At 39.8% G+C, this 8,255-nt stretch overlaps 1 long non-coding RNA gene across 1 annotated transcript; it reads left to right on the top strand.

The window, feature by feature from the left end:
- Positions 1-3,199: 3,199 nt before the first annotated feature.
- On the top strand, positions 3,200-3,865 carry LOC110131274 (uncharacterized). Its single transcript, XR_002312131.2, has 2 exons — positions 3,200-3,301; positions 3,554-3,865. It is a non-coding gene; the product is annotated as an uncharacterized lncRNA (long non-coding RNA).
- The last annotated feature ends 4,390 nt before the right edge of the window (positions 3,866-8,255 follow it).

Below are 8,255 nucleotides of genomic sequence, written 5' to 3'. Positions count from 1 at the left end.
GGAACTTGGTCTCATTCAGTAGGCTCATATGGGACCAGTCAGGAGAACTTTCTTCGAGGATGACTCAGAAGGGTCAGTGACACTTTTGATGTGAAACTGAAATGTGAACTGGGTGAATTTGATGGTCCGTGAATTTCAGGCAGCTGCGTGCATCAGGAAGTCAGGCAGTTTCTGGGTTGACACCAGCTATCTGTTGATACCCTGTTGCTGGCACCCTGGTGTCAGCCACCATCACATCTTGATGTCTTACTGAGATGGCACCCAACTGGCCCCTGCTTCCATCCTGGCCCTCATATAAGGTGGTAGTCAGAGTGGTCCTCTTCAACATAAATCAGCTGCGTCACTTCTCTACTCTTAAGTCTTATTGGAGAAGGCATTCTTCGATCGGGTGTATCCTGGTGGGTCATGCTCCTTTGCTAAGATATACCCTTTTATGTTGATAGTTTGTATATAAAAGTTAGATGTTTTCTGAGCCTGATCTTCCCCCTTTACCTTCCTTCCTGCTCATTCAGTTCAGTTCAGTTCAGTTCAGTCGCTCAGTCGTATCTGACTCTTTGCGACCCCATGAATCGTAGCGTGCCAGGCCTCCCTGTCCATCACCAACTCCCGGAGTTTACTCAAACTCATGTCCACCAAGTCGGTGATGCCATCCAGCCATCTCATCCTCTGTCGTCCCCTTCTCCTCCTGCCCTCAATCCCTCCCAGCATCAGGGTCTTTTCCAATGAGTCAACTCTTCACATGAGGTGGCCAAAGTACTGGAGTTTCAGCTTCAGCATCAGTCCTTCCAATGAACACCCAGGACTGATCTCATTTAGGATGGACTGGTTGGATCTCCTTGCAGTCCAAGCGACTCTCAAGAGTCTTTTCAACACCACAGTTAAAAAGCATCAATTTTTCGGTGCTCAGCTTTCTTCACAGTCCAACTCTCACATCCATATGTGACCACTGGAAAAACCATAGCCTTGACTAGACGGCCCTTTGTTAGCAAAGTAATGTCTCTGCTTTTTAATATGCTATCTAGGATGACGTCTAACCAACTCAAGCAGAGACAGTCTTCAATGAGTTGAACAGAGGGGGCAATTATGACCATATTTAATAGTGTCACACTTGAAGCCCATGACCTCCACACAGTTGGAAAGAATGTTTCAGATATCACTAAACCTAGAGATTGTCCTCTTCTGCCTAGCAATCCAGGAAAACTTTCCACTAGCACAAAGTTCCACTAGCACAAAGTTCCACTAGCACAGTGCAGAACATCAAAAAGAGAGACCCAAGCCCAGACTTGGGCTTCAGTCCAGGAGATAAGAATGAAAGGAAGTGACAGAAGGACAGAGATGTTCCCACAGTAATAACAAGCAGGCATTTTTCAGAAGGTGATGTCTAACAGAAAACAAATACTTGAAATTCTAACATTTCATGGATCTGTACACCAGAAAACTCCCAAATAGGAATGGCCAGAGCTATACCTAGAAAGAATAAACTGGACATAAACTAGGAGTTGGGGGCAGAAAGACTGAGAATTATCTATAGTCAATAACCATGTCAATTACAATGAGCAATAAATTCAGCCAATATTGTAGAAGACATATTCCTAGAAAATTCCTCAATAGAGTAAGAGGAAAGCAGGTTGATAAGGTAAGGGTGCACCCGGCAACAGATCAGGGATCTGGTTTTACTCACAATTGGCTAAGGATTCCACCATAATGGGAAGGGATCGGTGATAAAACCTCCACCACCTTGAACTTTAGTTGATCCTTCATGAGTAATGATCCTTCAATTTTAGAGTTACTTCACTGGAGATGTTTGATGAAATGCAAATTCCTAGGCCTGCCCAGACCAACCAAATCACATCAACTATTGGAATCTATTATTGTTAATAAGCAAACCAGGTGTGTCTAAGGCATCTGAGTTTTGTGTTGGCTGTCAGTGGATCCCACCTTAGAAACTTCTGCTCTTTAATGTCTGTAGTCTGTTATGTAAATAATATGGCCCATGTATTCACATGTGCTCTTACACAAATAATTGCTTTGGGGAAAGAATCATTGAATAAACTGTTTATAGTCATTACCTTTGGGGATATGAGATGAGGGCCAAACTGGGGATATGACGGCACTTTCCTTCAATCATTTCTGTTTCGGTTTTTTTTTTTTTTCACTTTATTTATGTATTACTCATATGGTAGCAGTGGTAGTTATCTGGACATGGAGTTTTGGGCCATGGTTTTGTTCTCCTCTTTTTGTGTTTTTAAAAATTTTAATTAGACGGTAATTACTCTACAATATTATGGTTTCTGCCATACATCAACATGAATTGACCATAGGTATACATATGTCCCCTCCCTCATGAATCTCCCTCCCTCTTCCCTCCCCATTCCACCCCTCTAGGTTGTCAAAGAACACCAGCTTTGGGTTCCCTGAGTCATATGGCAAATTCCCACTGGCTATCTATTTTACAAATGATAATGTGTATGTTTCAATGCTATTCTCTCAAACGCTATTCTCTTCTACTCGCTCCTTCCCCCACTGTGTCCAAAAGTCTGTTCTTTATGTCTATGTCTCCTTTGCTGCCCTACAAGTAGGATCATCAGTACTATCTTCCTAGATTCCATGTATATGCATTAATATACAATATTTGTCTTTCTCTTTCTGACTTACTTCACTCTGTATAATAGCCTCTAGGTTCATCTACCTCATTAGAACTGGCTCAAGTGCGTTCTTCTTAGTGTTGAGTAGTATTCCACTTTGTACATGTACCACAACTTCTTTATCCATTCATCTGTTGATGGACATCTAGGTTGCTTCCATGTCCTAGCTATTGTAAATAGTGCTGCTATGAACAGTGGGGTATATAAGTCTTGTTCAATTATGGTTTCCTCAGGGTATATTCCCAGCAGTGGGATTCCTGGGTCCTATAATAGTTTTATTCCTAGTTTTTAAAGTAATCTCCATACTGTTTTCCATAGTGGCTATATCAATTTGCATTCCCAATCTTCTTTAAAAGTGGTGGCAAATTTTTGATTCACTATTTCTTTATTCAAAATGTATTGAGGGCCTACTATGTGCCAGGCACTGTGCTAGGTACTTGGACTATAGTGTTTGCAAGATATATATAAAATTGAGCTTAAACCATCTGCTTTGTTGTAAAATAATCGTAATTCAAACTTTGCACATGGTCAGCTATCTATGTTTTTATTTTCACAGGTTGAAAGAGTTCCTCTGGGTTGATGAGCTGAGCCCTCAGGACCGAGAGAGGCCAGTTGACAAATGTAATCATGGCCTAGGAGCCCGGGGTACATAGCAAGTAAGAGACAACTCTGCCCACCTTGTCTTAAAGAATGGTGTGTGGAAAGGACTTATTATTTCCTGCTGTGTTGCATGTTATTCACACAGTAGAGCAGAGCCTGGAGAATTGGAATTGCAAACTTCTGGTTCATGATAGAAGTGGGTAGAAAAATGAAATTGAGATGGGATACTGAACAACTAGCTTGAGGGGCAAGAGTCTAAATTTTTCCTTGCTTTCCCACCCAGATTGAGCATTCTTTATTTTCTTTAGAGAGAAGAACCAGGAATAGGAGGTGAATGGGACAGTTCCCATTTGCAAGAGACCCTCTCTTCTCACAGACCCTCTGCTTCTCACAGCATGCCCACTTTCAAAACCATGCATCAACTTCCCCAAAGCAGGTATTTTGTAAAATATGCACTGCATTAAAAGAAATAACTTACAAAATACTGTATGCAGAGTTCTCAGAATATACTTGTTTTAAAACTGAAATATAAGTTATGAGTTTACTGAACTCACAAAAATATCATCTTTATTACCATTACCAATGATACCCACAATTACAGCTAGTTTTTATAATAAGTACATATGTTTCATCTTATTTCACCTCCCTCGCCTTATGAGATAAATACTGTTGTCATCCCCATCTTTTAGAGGAGGAAACTGAAACACAGAGAAGTCAGACAACAGGTCCAAGAGCACTCAGGATACTATCAATCCAACAACTTGCCTCCACAATCTGCAGTCTTACCCACTCACTCTCTGTCCTTAAGTTTCTCTACAGTGATGAACCCAGACCATCCATTAATGAGTGTCCCAAAGCACAAAAGAGGGGTGGAGGGACCCACATGAGAAAAGAAAGGAAAGATCCAGTTATCAATGATCCCTGTGCCTGGCCACAGCAATCAAGCAATAGACTTCAAGCAAACATTTACAAGATAAAGCCACTCTGTAGACAATTGCTATCGTTGGGCTCCATGAGAAACCTCTGGTTGTCAATTTCTCTACTGGTCAGTTTCAGAGCAGTCTAAATTTTTTTTTTTCCCTGCAGCCACAGGACTGCCCCCTTTTCCATCTCAAATCTCTTTCTCTCCCCTACTCTCTTCTTCATTCTTCCTATTCACAAAGATAAAAAAATACAGGTCAGTGAAAGTTTGGAAGAGAACTTAACATTGTAGATTTAACTTTTCAAGTCAAATGTCCCTTTTGCCAGAAATTTTTACCTTTTAATCCAGCACTTCACAAATTTTATTTTATGAAACACTGTTCCAATAGATATTAGATATAGATATATCTTAGGGTGGCCCATGGTCAAATAAGCTTAAGAAATAAGGCATGCCAAGTCTTCCTCTCGGAGCTATGTTATAAGCATAGTAAGACTGAGAAGTCAAGCAGTAAAGAAAGCTGTTTAACTTAAATATGACAATTAATTTAAATATTTTGGGTGCCTACGATGTGCTAGTCTCTATTTTGATACAGGAAAAATACAGCGTAAACAAGACAAAGTCCCTCTTTCTATAGATCTTTGATTACAGTAAATGTAACAATTGTGCACTAAACATTTTTTGTGATATATTAATACCTTGGAAAATGTGTTCCATTGGTCACAAACTTTGTAAACACCTATCTAGAGACATAAAATTGTTGTTTAATTGCTAAGTCATGTCCAACTCTTTTGTGAGGCCATGGACTGTAGCCCACCAGACTCATCTGTACACGGGATTTCCCAGGCAAGAATACTGGAATGGGTTGCCATTTCCTTCTCTAGATGATCTTCTCAACCCAGGGATTGAACTCATGTCTCCTGCTTGGCAGGCAGAATCTTTACCACTGAGTCACCTGGGAAGCCCCCATCTGCAAACATATAGTATTTATGTAACTTGAGTTTTACTCTCACCTACTGATGCCCAAATAGAAAAGGATATCCATAAATTTAAGAGATACCCTTGGTTCTGTATTTATACAGAAGATTTTTATGTGCTTATGGAGAAGTGCTATATTTCACAAAATTCAAAGATGAAAATAAAAATGAAAATTTTTTTAAAAAAATAAAAATTGTCAAATAAGAACTCACTGAAGGAAAATCTTCAGATTAAGGGAAAAAATCACATTTGTAGACTTGCTTCATTTGTCTGTGGAGACGTCTTACATAAGCCTTTTTTCTAAACATATCTATTGGACTAGACAGGTTATTCAGTTCTTGTACCATGATTCCCACACGTATTATAGGGCTGATAACATTTTCTAGGTCGAATAATAAATACTTTCTACTACTCTGCTACTCTGTTCTGATTGTCAAGAATTAGTAAGTCTGGGACTTTGGGCAGGGGAGGTGGACATATGAGTGAATTGTCTTTGGCAAGCAAACATAAAGAAGAGTCAACGTGGGAATAGCCACAATGGGAAAAGCCACAATGGGAATGGCCACAAAGTACTAACAATCAATTAGCAGGACAGAAAACACACTTTTCACCCCATCTGATGGTAACTGATGTGCAGACCCCACAGCCCCAGGCTAGGATCCCCCAGTTCTCCAATGAGGGACAAGCAAGGGATTTTCATAGTTGAACTTGCTTTTAAGAATGATACTTCACCATCTCCTTCAGAAGAGGGATAAAGAGAACCTTAACTAGAGCAGTCAATGAAAACAAAAGTGTCAGAAAACAGGCAGGAGGCATTTTAGAAATTCAATTAATGGATTTGTCCGCTAAAGGAAGTTCCCAGAGACCCCCATGTTTGTGGCAGCATTCATTCAGTTTAGAATGCACACACACATAACTCTTCACTGTCCAGCAAATATTTCTTTCAGTAAACTCCCAGACACCCAAGTCTCTAGGATGAAATATTCACTTTTGTATCATAGTCTCCTGCATCCTAAATACCTGTTCTAACCTGATTCATTCAGTCTTAGCCAGATTTCCATCACCCTCATAGCACTCACTCTTATCAGGTTGGTCAACTGATACTTTCTCCAAAGTTTAATTAGAATACAAAAAAAAGAAAAACCAGGAAAATCATAGCAGACAAATACAGCAGTTGAGTTTTGGGTCCATTAATTCTGTTAGTCATTCAAAAATACATACAGTTGACCCTCAGACAGTGTGGGAGTTAGGGGTACCAACCCTTCATGCAGTAGAAAATTTGCATATAACTTATAGCTGGCCTTCCATACATGTGGTTCTTCCATATTCACTCCACCAACTGAAGATTGTGTAGTACTGTAGGAAAAAGTTTGTGTGTGCATGGACCCAGGAAGTCAAACCCATGTTGTTCAAAGTTTAACTAAATGGGGCACCTGTTAGCAGCTAGATATTTTGCCAGGTGCTGGGCATTCAGTGGTGGGTTAGAGAGATGAGATTCCTCTCTCATGAAGCTTACAGTGAGGGGAAGACAGACATTAAACAAATGAACAAATGAGACAATTTCAGAAAGTGAGAAATACTCTGAAGTTCATCAAACAAGGAGAAGTGAAGCAAAGCGACTAGATGGGAACATTCCCACTTCAGAAAGGAGGGTGGTCTGCAGGCAGCAGGACCAGCAGGTGCACAGGCTCTGGGAAGAGCTTACTTAGCTCTTACATGACAAGCTTAGCTTGCTTACATGACAGACAGAAGGGCAGCGAGCCAGACCACAGATGAGCTGGCTCAAGAGCAGCTTGGAGAGGTGTGCAGAGGCTGGATCATGCAGGACCTTGAAGGCCATGGTGAGACTCAAGTTCAAATTGTCTCCTAAATCCTGTGGGATGCCATGGGAGGATTTTTAAGGAAGGATAGGTTATAATCTGTCTTCTGTTTCAAAAGATGATTGTGATTTCCATGAGGAGAGGGATGGTAGGACTGCAACGATGAAATGTAAAAGTAGTTGCAAGTCTATTTTTTAAAATTCTCTCATAATTCTGTAGCAAGATGAATGTTGCCCTTAAAGTGAATTAATTTATTAAGTGAAAAAAATGGTCAAAAAGCTTATTCCGGTTTTTACACACTACCTTACAGAAAAACTGGAACAAACTTTCAGCCAACCCAATATTAATACTGGTAAATGTTTTAAAACATATACATTCACATACACACATTCAAAAACATAACACAACTTTACCTGTAAAGAGTAAAAACAACTCTATTTGCTCCAAAGTGCACTTTCTTATGTATTGGTAGATCTGACAAAAGGCATCATTAGCTACCTTTTCCCTTGGATCTTTCATGAATACTTCACTGGTAATTGGTTAGGTCCCTTCACAACGGGAAGAGGATTACCCAGCATGACATCCATTGCTGTCAGCAACACACAGCAATTGCTGATGTTGAAGAGATAAATGGGGTGAAAATTGTTCTCACCACTGCCTATCTCTAAGAGGTGGCTGGGCCATCCCATCTGTGAGGGGAAGAAAGACTTGGAAAATCAGTGTGGCCATTAGGAGACCTTAAAGAAGTCTAAGGCCACTGTGAGGAGACCAGAAACTTGTATCTTCCAGATGTCATTAATTGTCCTAAATATCAGGGATTGCCCTGTTCTTTACATCAGGAAAATAGCAATTACAGAAGCTATGAGGGTAAATATACTATTTCTTCCAAGAATTTACAGGCACTCCAAACTAAGGCTTGCTTAGTGTGGGTTCTTTCAGACCCTGCTTGAATGACTAAAAGAGCACATTTAATAAATTCTTTGATTGATTACATTATTTCCTCACTCTTTTCCAAATAAGAATTTGAAGTGGCTTCTAGTGTTTTGTTTAAATGGAAAAAAATAGTGCTTCACACATCACAGGGTTGGATCATTTTAAGGTGGTTCAGCTATTTCTTCTTGATTCCTTTCATTTTTTTCACAAGCTTGGTCATTCTTCAGAAACAATATAAAAGAAAAATTCAGCACTAATTGTGGTATAAGTTCACTCTAATCCTGAACTTTCTGAATTCAAATGAATGAGTGTGAACATTATTTACATTGGTATGGTTACATATAGCTCCCATAAATTAGA

This window comes from Odocoileus virginianus, chromosome 10 (assembly GCF_023699985.2).
Source record: "Odocoileus virginianus isolate 20LAN1187 ecotype Illinois chromosome 10, Ovbor_1.2, whole genome shotgun sequence".
NCBI classification, from domain to species: domain Eukaryota; kingdom Metazoa; phylum Chordata; class Mammalia; order Artiodactyla; family Cervidae; genus Odocoileus; species Odocoileus virginianus.
This window is presented reverse-complemented; position numbering and strand designations above follow the sequence as displayed.